Source organism: Notechis scutatus, chromosome 3 (assembly GCF_049901735.1).
Source record: "Notechis scutatus isolate UNSWTSFEM ecotype Mainland chromosome 3, rNotScu1.2, whole genome shotgun sequence".
NCBI classification, from domain to species: Eukaryota; Metazoa; Chordata; class Lepidosauria; order Squamata; family Elapidae; genus Notechis; species Notechis scutatus.
The window spans coordinates 119,571,276-119,588,778 of NC_142011.1; positions in this window are offsets into that span (position 1 = coordinate 119,571,276).

The following is a 17,503-nucleotide window of genomic DNA, read 5'->3' on the forward strand; positions in this document are numbered from 1 at the left end:
GAACAATTTGCAATGAAATGAAATTAACTTTTGCTACATGTGTTTTGGTTGCAGGAGAACAATGCATTATCCATTTCTGTCATTTATAATGATTTATTATCATAACTCCATACATGGTAAATCTTGCCTGTAATCAACAGTGTTTTAATGTGACCTTGGATCTTTATTGTCTCCCTAAATGGATACTTCCAGATGGAATGTGTAACATTAATAACTCCATTAGGCAAACACCCATATGGTTTTGTTAACTATTGTTTGTTTATGGAGACATTTGTTTGGTGCAAATTAACCTATAAATGAAGATAGATTGGATTTTTTTAAGAGATGCGGGGGAGTGTATATAGTGAAAGTCTTTACTATTTTTTCTAAAGGGCATTCCAAATAGAATGTAGAAGATAATAAAAAAAAGTTTTTGTATAACAGTTTTATTAACTGTTATAGTTACAATAATAAAAACTAACACAAACTGAAAAGAATAGAATAAAAGGGAGTAGAAGGTGCAGAAAAGAAAGAAAAAAGTTGAAAAAATAGAAAAAAGAAAAAGAAGAATGTAGTAAAGAAAAAATATATAAAGAAATGACTTTCCATCTTCATCCCAAATAAAAATAATTTAAGTAATAAAAATACTTATTTATACTTGTGATGAAGATGTTATGTTAAAATACAACAATCTCTTTGTCCATATCCCATCCCTTCTGTCTAAGTAAATTGATAAAGCATTACCATTTCAGTCCTGATGTCAACAAGTCCATTAAAGAGATAACAACGTATCTATCTTAATGTTGGTCAAATAAACCAATTTGTATTTCTCCCTTTTATTTCTAACAATCTTAATCTTTAGGCCCTGCCTATAATGTTGTAAAATTTAGTTTCTCTTCATTTTTCTTTATTCTTTTTCACAAACTTCTTCAAATCTTTAACAAACATGTTTTGTAAATCCAATATAGGAAAATTATCCGAGTCACTCTCTTGATTTATTGTTTATATATCCCTTTTAATTATTAAGATATCCTCTGGTTTCTTTTGCATATTGAGTTTAACATCTTGTTATGTCATTCTTGGAGAAATCCACTTTCAGTTTGAAGTTGAACTCGATCTTCAGGTAGAAATTATTCCTCTTTAATAACATTGTTGAGACACAGGCATACACTTTTAAATTTAACTTCTAGGTCAGTTGTTCAAAAATATCCTTAGTCTGTTTGTAACTTTCTAAAACCAGAGATTTAATCACCCCTTTGCTATTTATTAAAAAGATGTTTTTTTTTTAATTCTTAAACTATAGATATAACTTCTTTTACTAAAAATTAAAAGAAAACTCATCCAGGCAGTGCTATCAAACTTGTCAATCCAAAGGTTCCTAATAGCTGAAAGAGGAGTTAACAAGCAATTTCGGAAAGGGATTCAAGTTCTAATACACTCTTTTGGGTGACTTTGGACCAGTCATACTCCCTCCAACCCAGAATGGGACAACTTGCCACAGCCAACTCACTGTGGCCAATTCTCCATGGCCAACTCGCCACAGCCAACTCACTACGGGGCAACTCACTGTGAGACAATTTAACAATTCAATGTTATTATTTTAAATAAAAAAACATTTTAATTTTTGTCATTCACATTTCATCCTGTCCCTCCCTTTTCATCCTTTCTTTAATTATTTCTTTGATTATTAGTATAACTCTTGTCCCACAGTGAGTTGTCCCGCAATGAATTGGCCATGGCAAGCTGTCCTGCAGGAAGTTGGCAGTGGCATGTTGGCCATGGCTAGTTGGTCATGGGGAGTTGGCCATGGTGAATTGTCATAGACCCCCCCCAACCCAAAGTCTCTGTTGTGAGAAAGAATAGGAAAAGGGAGCATTATGTACCCTCCCTTGAATTCCTCTAAGGTGTCATTTAAATCTTTCTGACCGTATATTTATCATCATTTATTCAATGTGAAGTTCAATATGATATATTATTTATAGAAATACTTGTTAGTATTGAGTAAACCTTGTCTCAGTCTGGGAAGGACTTTATCGTGAATCATATTTTATTCTGAAACTTGGAACTTTACAATTATCAGATTACCCTTCAAGAGTTTGAATATATTTATTCTTTTTTCATTCTGAATATAATAGGATCCAACCACTAGAAACCAGTAAGGCTCTTTTTTCTCATGTCTCTCTGGAAAGTCAGCTACCTTTAATTTTTCCAGAGAATCCCTACATAAACAGATTGATCTTGAAACTGTAAAAGGTAGACCAAACACGTGTGCAAGTTTACTAATCCACGTCCTACCACACAATGTGCATAGAAATTCTTGTCCTACTATTTTCAGTTGAAAATAAAGGTCAAGAAGAAAGTTATATGATCTTGATGAGATAGTATGCCTAACTTTTTACAGCATTAGGATTTGCGTGCTTGACTGCACCTTTCATTTGTGTCTGTATGCATGTTCAAGCTTTTTTCATTTGGTTAATCTATTTTATTATTAAAACTAAAATCTGATTCATTATTCATTCAATAAAAGCAGCATATTTATTTTGTTTCCCTTTTTGTTCAGCTGTACAGCCTGCTTGCCATGGTGCAAAGAAACCCCACCAACTATTTTTCAAAGACATTTCCTTGCCAACCTAGCTTCCATCTCATTGCTACGCTGTTCTGAAGCAGCCTGAGGTGTCACAGTAGAAAGATGCTTCATATTGCAAGACAAGTCCCCTTACATGGACATAAGGCATATGGAGGAAAGTATTCACGAGCCAGCAAATTTCTGAGCTCCATTTGGTCCTGCAGGTCCGTTCTGAGACTCCCCTCTTGTCCAGTTGCTGGGCTCTGTGCCTTTGTAAACATTTTGAGGTTGAACATCTCTTTCATATATAGAGTCAAATCTTTCTTATTTTGGAGAAATTAGACATGGGAATATTGATGTAAGTTATGACTGAATGCAGGTCTGTCAGAGCATCAATATTCCAATTGATAAATAAAAAATAAAGTTATCTGTTTCATGGCATTATTAGGTTCACAAAGTAATAAATCGTTCGTGACACTTGGGCAGAAAGATCTGATTGCTGTTACCCGTGGATTGCCATGAGACTTTAAAGATGTCACCTTGCACATTGTCTGCAAGAAAGAAACCATGGACATGGTGTAGGAGAGGAAAGGGGGAAAGTAAAACAAGTCTAGAGGCAGAAAGTTGTAGGGGGCTGTACTTTCTCTACTGATATATTTTCCTCCCATTTCAAAGTTTGGAAGAAAGCACATGAACATAATAGTGAAGAACCCTCAAATTATTTTTCTTCTAAGAGAAGCACCTTCAGATTCTCCCCCAGCAGGATAATATAATCCAGACAATACATTATTGTATTATTTTTGTTTCTTTGACTGGTCAAGGAACCCTCAGACTAAGATTCCAGCCAGACACTATACCTTATACCCTTGATAGCACCTGCAAAGTTCTGCAAGATTTGGGGTGGGGGGTGGGTGGGATTTTCTATTAACATGTCATTATTTATATTTAAATACATTTATATAAATTTTCTATTTATATTTCAGTATATTTTGTGCAGACCCTGACATGCACATGTGTCACCTCTCCTGCAGGAGCTGCATTGGTTGCCTATTTGCTTCCGGGTGCAATTCAAGATGCTGGTTGTCACCTTTAAAGCCCTTCATGGCTTGGGACCAGGTTATCTGAGGTTGTGTTGTCTCTTGCCGGTCACACCTACCCAACCCATCAGACCGGGGAGGCAGGGAATGATGCGGGTCTCATCCCTGAGGGAGATACGTCTGGTGCAACCCAGAAGAAGGGCCTTCTCTGTGGTGGCTCCCACCCTCTGGAACATCAAAGATTAGAATGGTCCCCACTCTTCCGGAAGGCGCTGGTTCTGCAGCGGGCCTGGGGAACCCAGAGCGGGATGAAGTCCATCAAATGGCTCATGTTGTCATCAGGGTGGGGGGATGAAGTCCATCAAATGGCTCAAATCTATTGTCATCAGGGTGGGGGGGTGGGAATTGGGGGGTGATTTTTTTTCGGATTTTGTTCTACGGTACTGTATTAATTTATTTGATTCTTTTTGTTAGTTTTTATTGTTTGTTTTTTTTAAATATGGTTTTACATTCTGTAAGCCGCCTCGAGTTGCCATGGGCGAACAGGCGGCAATATAAATTCAGTAAATAAATATTTATTCAGGTCTTATTAATCTTGATGTCCTTTTTTCCCTGTTTTCTTATTTTTGTTTGTTGCTACTATGGTGGCAGCTGTTAATATCAATAGAGCTGCTTGTTAGTGGTTGCATATGATACAGGAGGTATATTTCTTTTTCCCAAAATGCTTGAGATGTTGCATCATTCTAAAGTATTTTATCCAAATTAAATAAATGGCACTGCCATTTTTCTAATAGTGAATCTGGATTTTCCAGACCTGTATCTGCTGGGAAAATAAAATGGGCCCAGTGTCCAATCTTCGCTGCTAAAATCAGTGCTGCTGCTGTAATAGATATGGACAAGTAACTCCTCACTTCCACATGTATGAAAAAAATAGTAAAAATAGTAGAATGAAATACTGGTACATGCTTGGTTGTAATTGTTCTTTTCTAATGTAGTTGTTTCAAAATAATGGAAAATTGTGCTTCATTTTGATTGCATTTTGTAGTGAAATAAATAGATGCTCCAAATCAGAGTCACTCCATAGTATTTAGCAATGTAAATGAATGAAATGATTACTGGGGTATGAACTTTCTTCCCCATTTAATCATGATTCAAACAATAAGATGCCATAGTGATATATTAGAAATTATTTGCTGCAGTTCTTAATTTATCCTTAGCCTAAGAGACAAGGAAAGTTGTTATTTTGTATTTGCCATGCAGACGGACCTAAGTTGGTTTTCCAATTAAGAGCTGGAAATCCTGGGAGCCTGAAGAACCATCACTAATTAAGGAAGGCAATGCCCACTTGATTGATTACGTGCTGTCAAGTTGTTATCGACTCTTACTGACCACATGGATAGATTTTCTCTATGATGATCTGTCTCTCTGATTTGATCTTTTAGCTCTTTCAACGATTTCCCCATCACCACTGTAACTGGGTCTATTCACTCTACATAGTTTACACAATATTACAATTCAAGTCTAAACCAGTTTATCCCAGGCTGATTCCTTAAAGCTGCTGATGACATAGATCCAGGTTATCTGATGAATTGTGTTATCCTGCTAAATCTAGCCCATCCTTCCTGGGCCAGCAGGGAAGGCCTACTGCAGTTCCCATTGGCCAAAGCGCTCCAACTGTTGGGATCCAGAAGAAGAGACTTCTCTGCCTCACACCCACCCTCTGGAACATCCTGCCTTCCAGAGTAAGATTTGGCCCCAACCTCCTATCATTCTATAAGGGTCTAAACTAAAGACCTGGCTGTGCAAGTTGGCCTGGGGACTCAATGTGGGAGTTCAACTCTGAAGTGGCTGCTAGAGTGATAATAGACTCCACCTCCCCTCCTTTTCCCTGCTCCACACTCATCCATCTTTTTAAACTAATTATATTGATGCATTTCCTTTGTTTCATTTTTTTTCTGTTTTCTTTTTCCTTGGTTTTTGTATTGTTCCATTTTGCTTTCATTTTGTTTAAACTTGCTTTTTATTTCTTCATTTTTAATGGTTGTGAGCCACCTTGAGTAGCCCCATTGTGAGATAGGCAGTAAATAATAGTACTACAATTTCTAAAAAAAAATTCTCCACCAATAGAGTCAGGACATTCTGGAATCTTTGAATATAATTGAAATGTACCAAATCCAGATTTTTATTATGACAATTATAGGCCAGAAGTAATATGTATTGACTATACCAGATTTAGCAAAAGCTGGCCTAAAGCAATGTTTGGAAAAGAACACCACTGAAGAGGGGGGAAAATATTATGCAATTGGTGCATCCCACATTGCTGCTTCCTTGCACACTTTGAAACACCATGAGATCATCATGCCATAAAGCAGTTACTGATAAAGTTGCAAGTGGACGTAAGATTGCAAATAAAAACATTAGAAATACCTTGCATCTCAGATGAGTGTTTAATACATCCATACACTGTACTACTGCTGCTTTCCTACTATTTTAATCCATGCTACAGATAGAGATGATAGAGAAATGAAATGTATATGCATGATACCAATTTCCCATTTCATTTCAAAAACAGGTTAAACCTTATACAAAATTGATTATGGAAAGATGTCTCCTGGTTGTTGCATTAAGACATTCATTTTTTTGTATTTCTACAGTATGAGTCAACCATGTAAGTGTCCCAAATCCTTTTTCATGAGGAAACAGTTGAAAAAAATATATACATTTTTTTTAGAAAGATGTTCTCCAGAATCTTTTGGAATGGTGTTGGAGAATGGTTACTTTTCACTATGTTTAAAACAAGGATACAACATTATAAGAAATGGAGGGCAGCAGGGCATTTGCAGTCTGAATAGCTGTGTTGAGAAGAAAAGTTTGGCAGATGTGACTGGTCATAGAGGACCACAAATCTGCAGCTGCTGAAATTCTCCATTAATGCAGCTGTTAAAAGCTCAAGAACCTTCTCCTGTTTGTATCTGATCACCTTGCTCATATGTATATTTTTAATGCTCCTCTTAGAACTCACACAATCCTCAGAACTGCAAAATGGATGAAGAAGACTAATCCTTAAAGAATAAAGTGATTTGCTAGATCTCACACCACCCTTTCAACAAATAGGGGTTGCTTACTCCAGATTTTAGGCTAAAAGTAACAGCTGTACAATTCTATTTGGGCCTCACAAGTCAGACAGTGAAAATGCCTCCTCAAGAAAGTCTAAATTACTTAGGCTGAGTGCCAGATCCTCTAAAAGGCAAACTCTGTGCAGCATAGCTCTTTAATGCCACAGGCAGCTGGTCACTGTCTGTGCCATGTCTGAGGACACAATGAGTCTGGATGAATGGCCTCTGCCCAAATAACTAGAGATAGTCACGGAGCACAGAAAAGAGTGGAGCTTTTATAAAACTGAGTAGGTATCGGGGTATAGTGGTTCATTACTGAGATACTGCATGTGAAGCACTGGGAAATAGCTGAAAGTTGGTATTCAGTGTTGTTGATGAAGTTCCTTATTTGTTGTTGATTTGCATTACTTTCACTTTCAGAGGTCAAAATAGAATGTCAGTATCACTTCTCTAAATATAGAAAAGAATATGCAGTCCATACAGTCCAGCAAAAAACTCCTTAGAATTAAGTTTTACTGAGTTCAGCAAAATTTACTCCACATGATGTGTATGTACAGTTCCTGCCTAATAAAAATTATTAAAACATTATTATAAAGCTGCACATCTGGGTTGCAAAAATCTAAATAGTCCTTAGATGCCAGCAAAAACATAAAGATAACCAAGTTTTGCTGCCATCTGGTGGACATCCAGATTTTTGCAGAACAGGTTTCTTGGGCTATTGCTTATTAAAATGGGATAAAAATGAAGTATATAGCTTCAAGTTATTTGTAGAATATGCATTTTTTTCTCATTGCCAACAACCCTCCTTCCTTGAAATGAATTAATGGTCATGTGCTCATGTATGCAAAGAACTCTGGAGATATGTTTCTAACTTTCACTGCTAAAGGCAAAAAAAATTAGACATGACCATCTGTATAAAAAAATTCTACATATGGGGACTTCCGGTTTGAAGGGCTTCGGCAATAGACAGGAATCCGTGATCGTGCGCAGTTTCTGTCTGGGCTCGGCGCTGGAGCGCCCCGAGCCGGCTGGTTTCGGGGCTAAGCCACCCCGTTGAGGTGGTGAAGAGGGGGGAGACCGCCAGCAGGGTCGAGGAGAGCCACATCTCTCCTCCTCAGCTGGCCATTACTCCCTTTCCCGAAGGTGGTTGCAGCGGTGGTCAGAAATGGCCACCACAAAGAAGAACTCGACCGGAGGAAGATAAGAAGTGAAAGTTTTGGCTGACCGGGTTAAATTGTAAAAGCAACAACCAAGGTACCCTGGAATTTAAACTTACAAAAAATAACATCGCTCCCAAAGAACAGTTGGAAGCAGTGAAGGAAAGTGAAAGGGGAAAGGTTTGGCTTTTTTTTTCTTCTTCTCTCTCCTTCCCTATACTGACAACAAAGAGACTTAAATAAGAAATCAGAAAAATCCACTTTGACATCAATAGGCAATTAAGCTGAAAATAAAACAAAATGCCAAAGGGATAATAAAGATTTCTGGACATTAAAAACTTTCTTTTTCATAAGCAGGAAGGGAGAGAAAAAGAATAAGGGCAGGATCTGGAAGAGGGAGGAGACTGCCTGGAATTAAAAAGAATCTAAAGTAAAACTTCAACAAGACTTCTAAAAGATACATTTTAACTGAAACTTTGCAACTAAATAGTAACCCCATGAAAAGAAAGTGAAAAAAAAAGAGCAAAAAGAAACAGCTTGCGTGTATTTGGATTATTTGGTGATCTTTGGATTTTTGGTTATTATATTTGAATGACTAAAATCAATTGGGTGGTTGTTTAAAGATTTATACAATGGCACCACTTCTGGATGAATTGAAAATGGAACTTAAAAAGTACAAAGAAGATGCACAAGAAGGGAAGGGTTCTTTGGCTTCGTTTTTCAATTCTTAGAAATGGAGATTTGGAACTATGAGAAACAACAAGAAAAGACTGCAAAACAAGAAGACTGGGACAAAGAAGAAGCCATCTTTAATGAACAAGTAATTTTATGTGGGGAAGAAAAAGGAAATGGGGGAAAGAGAATTGAGAATTTAAGACTTAAAAAAACAACCAAAGAAAAGAAAAATAATTCAAAAAATAAGTATAATGCTGGAAAGCAACAGAAAAGGGGAATACAGAAGAGAGAAATAGAGGTAGAGAGACAAGGGGAAGGGAGAGAGAAGAAGAGAGGGAAGAAGGAAAGGAAAAGAAGTTACAAAGGACCGGAGCAAGATATAGAGAAACAGGACCTATTTAGGGATAATGGGTGAAAATCTAACTGAAAAAGGGATTCTGTAAAGGTACATAAGATTGTATTGTTATATTAGTAATAGAAATAACTTTAGAAAATTGGAAACAATGTATGATTAAAATGAGGGATAAAATAGTTAGTGTAATTTAATGAAATGTTTGTGAATAAAATAAGTAAAATAAATGAGAAAATTGAATTAGGAAGGAACGGGAACATTTTAATTAGTTAATGTTTTATAAAATATAAGTGAAGGGGGGGAATTAACTATGGAAGGCTTATAATTGTTCCCATAGAAGTATGATATTTAATTGAAAAGTAATGTTAAAGATGTTAAGACTTTAATGAATATTAATATTAATGATAGAATTGACTTGGAATGGAATGTTGTTTTAATTATATACATTTATAATTTTTTTCTTTTTTAAAGAATATAGTGTGTATTTTAAGAATGTACCAAGCAGAATCCGAATGGAAGTTATGTATTATATTGAATGTTACAACTTTAGGGAAAAGATATAAAGGCATCATACTCCAATCAGTAACTACAGGAGAAATTTTGTTTAATGAGAAAAGATAATAGATAATTGAAACAGGACAGACAAAAAATACAAATACAATGATTTGAATTGAGATAATTAAAATAAAATTGAGAAAATTAAAAGAGGGGAGAAGCTATGCAGAAAATGTAAAATAGTAATAAGATATGGAATAGAATATAAAAATGAGCATGAACCTGAATTTGTGTCTGTACGAAGAAATGTAACCCGGGATTATGCTGCTTTCAAAAAAGATGTTTTATTTGTTTTTTTTTCTCTTTGTGAAAACTCAAATAAAATTTACAAAAAAAAAAAATTCTACATGTGGAATAACACGTGAAAGGTATTAAGTCTGTTCTTTATTATATTAGTGAAAATACAGTTGGCTTCATTTCTTTTAATGGAGCACTAATATTAATATTTGAATAAGAAAAGAAAATAAGTCTGATGTTTCATGGAAGAAATAAAAATATTGTCCATAGTTTAAATTACATATTTGAAAGCAGTGACTATTTTAAAATTTACAGCATGTCAGTGATATAAGTAAATTACAAACTTCAATGTGTATTGCAGACTCCTCAGGCAAGGATTTTTCTTGTTGCTTATATTATTCTATAGACACCATGTTCACAAATGCTGTTCAATATCATCATCATCCATCATCCATTTGTACCTTCTTTTCTGGCCACGGAGTGCTCAAAGTTGCAATCCATTGGAAAGCTTGTCTGTGCAAACCCAAGTGCACAGAAAGAACTCCTTGTGTCATTATTCCAAATGTGTAGTGTTAAATAGTTTTACTTGCACTGTAAATACCCTTTGACAAAAGGTAATCTTGAATGATGGGGCTCCCATTTGATGTATGCCCCACTGTCATCATGTATGTTTACATCACTGAAATAATTATTCTGGGAATGAAGAAGCAAACTCATGTGATTTGTTTATTTTAAAGTTCAAAATGAAGCACTTTAAAGTAGTTTACCAGTTCTTTAAACTGAATCTCCTCAAGGATACTGACTGATTTTAAAAGCAGAAACATTCTTTTATTGTGGGGTGGGGGAGGAGTGTGAATAGCATAGGCCAGGAGCAAAGGCTGTCTGGCTTCACCCAGTGAGATCTCCGGGAAGCCAAGATGGAGGCAAACAGAGGGGTTAATTTAACCAAGCATAGCTGTGGCTGTTTGTGGTTGTCCCTGACAGCACGGCTGGCTGAAAAGCACCTGTGTTTGCTCTCTAGCTTTCTCCAATCTGCTAGAAAATGGCCCGAGCATGTCACATGGCTGCCTGATAGGCCAAGCACCATGGGAATACAAAAGCTGGAGCTTTTAGCAGAGTTAATCATTAATGTGCCTTTTCTTTGTCCCATTCAGGAGTGCTGACAAGCGCTTTGATATTTCATATTTGCCACCAGGTCAATTTCAGTCATAACCATGTACTAATTGAACACATTGATTCACTGCATGGCTGTACCTGAACCTTTCTGAAAATCTGGATTCAACCTCTTTTCTCTCTTTTTTTTTTTAAAAAAAGTTTTGCTCTTTTAAAACTGGGTAATGCATATGTTTGTTTTTATAAAGCACTCAGATCCAGAGTTAGTGAACATCAAAGTGATTCTTTAAAAAACCCTATTGTTCTGAAACACTGTTAATTTGTACTCAGAATATACACAAAACACACAATGTCATCAACCCCTAAAATCATTTAATTTATTACTCCAGGCTTAAATTATATTGCATTAGATTACAATTTCTATAAACAAGATAAACTGAAATACTCCAGTGAATCTTATTATATACTTACACTTCCTGTGAAAATGCGGTACAGTATTTGATACTTTCTCTCTACATTTTTGTGAGATATATTAAAAAATATAGTGTATAGTCAAGTAGCAGAATTCCACCAAATTACATTTAAAAAAAAATTCAATGATTATATTGGGAAACAGCATATACTTACATTTCTTATTGAGAGTGATGAATTTACAGGTGTTTCATTCTGGCTAGATTATGTTCCAAAATATTAAGGATGACAAATGAACCATAAATTCAAAGCAAAATTTACCCTCTCATCAACTCAATTTTAAAATACTGGAAAACTTGAAATGTTTTAATGAGTCTTTCTTCCTCAGATTAAGCAACTTGGGAATTTGGTTAGTCTTTTGTAGCAGGGTGACCACCAACAGTCTGCACTTACAGGCATGGTTTGGTAACTCCAGGAAAGCAAACTCCTTCATCTTGGAAATTATTTAGTAAAATTCATAAAGCTTGCTTCCCTTGCCCTTCAGCAACCCAAGAGTGAAAGTATCTTGTCAAAAGTTGAGTGTCGCTTTTTGTGATTGACTTTGAAAGAAAAAATAATTCTCAATTATGAACTGGATATCAAATAAAATCTTTTCCACACCTTTCATATGTTTTGTTGGGACCATGTGGGCTGTTCCAAGAGGACCTTACAGGGGGGAAGGAAGATAAAGGAATAAGACTTCCTTTCTAATCCATTCCTGGAGTTCTTCACAGGTACCATTTTGTTTTCCATATTATAAAGTACCAGGAAATCATTTTAAGCTTTTTACTTCCTTGCTTCTCACTTGCTTCCAGAGTAGAATCAAATTTGTATTATGGTCACAGATCAAAGTTACAGATAGAAACAGAATAAAATAAAACAGAATAAAAATATGAAGTGGTAGGCTTATCAATGGGCAATCAAAATGTGTCTAATTTTACGAGCAGTATATAAAACTATTTGGCTATGTTCAAGAAGATTGAATAAATTGATTTGTTAACAATCGTACATTAAAAAGATCAAAACTTCCTAGATAATTTACCAAATATGGAGTTATGAGGTATGTCTAGGATCTCATCAAGATATGAGCTATAATATCAAGGGTCCCTTGTCTGTAGGGCAGTCTTAGACTTTATTGTGGGAGGTTTACCAACTCACCTATTACTACCAACTCTAAATTCAACTCATATTGGCTGATTTTGACTGAGATTTACGATGGAGCATTGTAGGGTTTTTTAAATTTATTTAGTTGGCTATGAGGGAATCTAATTAATCCAAACATTATTGCATTATTGTTCTAATTTAAGTTTTTTGATTTAATCCTTTGATTTAAATTCCCACTTAAAGAATAAAATAGTTGTTTAAAAAAGTGACTGGTAGAGATAATGTTCTATTTTTGCAACTTTGTTTAACAATTGTATTACTTTTTATTCTCGTTCAGCTTTGCTTTAAACTCTGCTAAAAACAAATTCTACAGGTTTTTAATAAATAATTTGGAGAAAATTGTATTGGATTGTGTCAGTCCCAAAGCCTTCCCTTTGACCTTTTGCACAAAGAGCCAACTTAAGATGCTTTCTCCAGCTCTTCTCATTCACAAGCCTCATGACTGCCCAGATTTCATTACTCTTTATTAAATAATGTATACTTGCAGGGTATAGCATTTAACATAATAATATGTACAGAATAACTGGTGATAGCATCCATTAATCTGACATTATTAACAATCTTGGTGTAGAATGAAAGAAAAAAGGAAAAATGTCTCTAGCATTTCAATTCCTTATTAGTAACATGAATATTCAAATGCCATCTGTAGTTGCTGCTTTATTTGTTCCCCCATTTTAATTTCACAGTATGAATGAGTCCCTTTGCAGTAATAGAGACAAATGCAAAATTTTCCTTTCCTATAAAAATAGTTTGTTGCGTTAAACAATTACACAAGAGGTCATTTAAAATAATAAAGCTTGTTTTAGCAATGATACAATGCCTCGTCTCAGATTAATATTTCAGATAAGTAGATAACAGTCTGTCTGAATGAGGATATGGCTCAAACAAAGGTTTCTGTTGAGCAGAAAAAGGTGAAAGACAGATGGGTTGTTAAACATTGCCAGCATACTTTGCTGGTGCCATTCAGCGGTCATTGCTAACATTAACAAGGGGCATTGTGTGTCTCCTCTTGCTCATTTCTATGGCTAAACTAAATAAGGGGAAACATACAGTGGACATTTTCTCCTCTGTAAAATGTACCTTCCTCAGGCATTTGGAGTGGGTAAATGTTTTCAGTGCAGCAGTATAGTGGTATTTCTTCATATTTTCTTTGACATATATTCTGTCAGCACTCACCATATATTGCTCTAAAGCAGGGGTGTCAAACTCTTGGCCCGTGGCCCAGATGCGTCACATGCTGGCCATGCCCACCTATTTTAGTGGAGGGGGAAAGTCGCAATATGTCACGTGACAATGCAAGTTTGACACCCCTGCTCTAAAACAAAACAAGAGTAAATCAACTGTGACTTTATATGGATTCCTTTTTTCAGCTTTTCTTCATATGCGCTTCATGACTATGTCAGTGTAGTTGCTGCCTTTGCTCTGAATTAACTTTGTTCCCCTTCCATTATGTCATTAAACAGCCACATCTCAATGGCTTCATTATAATTTCACTGCAACTGGAGAAAGACCATTTTTGAAATTAAAAGATGGAAGCAAATGTTCAGTGCTCTGCATAGCATGTGTGGATGGTAGATGTGGGGTGAATGTTTTGCACTGACATCTGAACAAATATTCCAAAGATGGTATGAAAAAAAGAAAAAGATAAACTTGTGATTTATAGATTTGATTAGAAAAAGTAAATTATAGAACAAGAGAAATTATGATGTTAAGAAGATCAGAATGCATCTATCTAATAAAATATTGCCTTGCTATTTACCTGCTATACATACCTTATTTTTCACTCCATAAGACACCTTTTTTTTTTTTCAAAAAGTGGGTGGAAACATCATTGGTGCCAGTCCTTTGGTGAATAGCAGCCGGGCCGCGGGGTGGGGTCCTTTTATGGTGCCGCCTCTTCTGTCTCTTTTCCACAGTGCAGGAGTTAATAGGCATAGCTGGCACATGAGAGGGTACCTATCTGTGGTCCACCTGATTTTTTTTTCTTGTTTTCCTCCTCTAAACCTAGGTGTGTCTTATAGTGCAAAGAATACGGCATATACTGTCAAAACAAATCTAGTAGATGTATTCATATACATGTCTACTTAAAACTAAGTACCTATATCCTTATCAGATTTATTTTTGATATGCCTTTTTACTGTGTTGCCACTGATCACTTTGTTGCTGTTTCTGAACTAGCCTTCAGAAATTCTAAAGTATAAATCATACTTTACAAAAAAGTATGGATTATTCAGCAAATCAAATGTAGAGATAATATTTGTATGAAATCATATTGCAGTTCCCAATGCAGCCAATTCACATTTATCAGAAGAAACAAGTGTTAGTAGTTAAATGATGAAAATTTAAATATGCATGTATATGTAAGGTCACTATTCATTACCCACAAGCAGATACTGGTCCTTACAGTCATAGAATGATTCCTTACATCTATAGGTTTCTTTTTCATAAGGAAATTATGAAATTTCATATTTGAAGAAATTAATGGATGTCTTCTCTCTCAAAAAAGGGCTAACTTTTACCTGTTTTGTTGTAGCCAAATAGTTTTCATGTTGAATGGGATGAATAAAAGCAGCAGCATAAATTTTTATTTTGCTGAAAATGTAACATTTTTCCAGTTCAGTCCTCATGAGATCTGTGGTTGCCTAGTACTATCTGGACTGCAAGAAGAACCTGTATTACAAAATCTGCTAGTTGAAAATATATACATTTAAACTATCCAGTCTTCAACGTAAGATTTCAGAGGACCGGATCTGCTAAGCCAATCATCAATATTACAGGTTTCTGTTTGTAGTATTGCATAAAAGACCATCCCATTCAGTGAATCTCCATCAATAGTCTAGTTCAGTGGTCCCCAACCTTTTTTGAACCAGGGACCGGTTTCACGATTATTTATTCTTCCACGGACCAGTACCTGAGTAACGCAAGACTCCACCGCCATCGGGACAGCTCTTCGTTCGAAGCCGCCCCCCCCCTCTTTGACGAAACTAAGGCGCGAGCACCCAAATGCCGCTTTCCAACTGAAAACCCGGAAGCAACCGAAAACCCGGAAGCGTCATCGAAACAAGATGGTGGCACCCAAGCTTTGCGGCCCGGTAAAAAATGATCCATGGACCGATACCGGTCTGGGGACCAGTGGTTGGGGACCCCTGGTCTAGTTAGAAGGCCCCTGCTGAAAATAACAATCTGTTCTGTTGTTATATTCAAATATATATCATAGATCATTCTGTTTAGAGTGGACAATGAATTCTGTTTAATGATTAAAAATAGGTTCTATAACAAAAAATTAGCATGTTTTAGTATTTAGTATCTTTTTAAAATCCACTTTAAAAAAATCCTTAATGGCCTCAGTCTTCCCTATGGGTTTACAAATAAAAAGACTACATTGCATAATTTAAAAAAAAATAACTATAGTTTGAAATTTGAATGTAATTGCTTTAAGTGGTCTTCCGGCACTACTCTTGATACCATCCTATAGATCCACATTTGACATAGGCTAAAGAGGGTCTTTGATGCTGGAATGCTGCCCTGCTACAGTTTTAACAGATATTAAAAACATATTTAGTGATATTGGCACTTGAAATCCAAAAATAGCATCGTCAGACTAATGATTTCCACTGTTATATAGTATTGTTGCTTTTATATTTAATTGCATTCATGTGTAAATTTAATTATTTACCATACCCTGGCAATGCCTCACATGACCTGAAGGATATACATAAATTTGTGTTTTTTTATGTCAATCAAAAGCCGCATTTAAAAAAAACTCACTATGCTACATGATAAATTCTTTTCATTTATAATGTTATCATAGGTGTGAGATCCTGGTTTTGGGTTGTTGTTTTTTTTGAAAAAAAGATAATTTTCCAAGTCATGAAGGAGAGGGAGGAGGAAGGAGGGAGGAGGGGAGAAATAAGATGATTTATTAGGCTCTGGGTGGCTTACAACATCCAATATTCAACTAGAAACATAACTAAGCATAAGAATCCTGACAAAAACAACTCTAACAGTAAAAAAATAAAATGACAGGATCCACTAACACGTTAACCCATGGCCTAAGAACAGAGCCAGGCCTTTCCAGAACCCCAGAAAAGAAGTTTCTCTCCACATCTGCACGGAGATGCTGTTCCAGAGGGTGTGATAGAATAGAAGATGTCCACTTCTTCAGTCTACAAGATGACAATGTTTAATTGAGGGGACCTGGAGCACACCCCTCATTCTGATGGAATGTACTGGATCCAGATGCAGATTAACATGCTGTGTAGTGCTTGTGATTCAAAGGGAAACAATGCCCAGAATTCGCAGCTATATACTCACATGCCATGTCAGCAATATTTCAGCCAGATGGATGTTTTCTAAACTGCAACACTTGCCCAAGGCTTTAAACCACAGAATGTTTTGACTAAAACTATTTTCAAAAATTTGCTGTTGGATGTATCTTCTGATATTCCATGTTCAGTGAAAAATAGTTTCGTCTGTGAGCGATGGCAAACCTTTTCGGCACCAAGTGCGCACATGCACATCCCCAAAATGCAATACGCTTGTGTCCCCCACACATGCGCCCCATGTCCCACGCATGCATGCATCCCCATGCATGCACCCCACGCATGCGGCCTGTCCCCATACGTGTGGCAGAGACCAGAACACCAACTGGTCAGTGGAAGGCATGCACGTGGGGCACACGTGCCATAGTTCGCCATCACGGGTCTAAGTTGTCATCACCAGCTGCTGCTGCACACCTTTTCCCCTTTGAAATCCCTTTAAATTCAAAATTATAGAGCTGGTGATAAAATATTCTAATAAAATCATTATAGAGCCAGTGATTGCAGGAAATACGACTTCAGCAACGGAGTGGTCAATGTCTGGAATACTCTACCTGACTCTGTGGTTTCTTCCCCAAGCCCCCAAAACTTTAACCTTAGACTGTCTACTATTGACCTCACCCTTTCCTAAGAGGTCTGTAGGGGGCGTCCATAAATGCACCAACGTGCCTACCGTCCCTGTCCTATTGTTTCTTTTATTTTTCTTATATGTATCCATGTATTCATAACTATGTTTTTACTTATACCTATTATCTTGTAAGCAATTGACAAACCAAATAAATA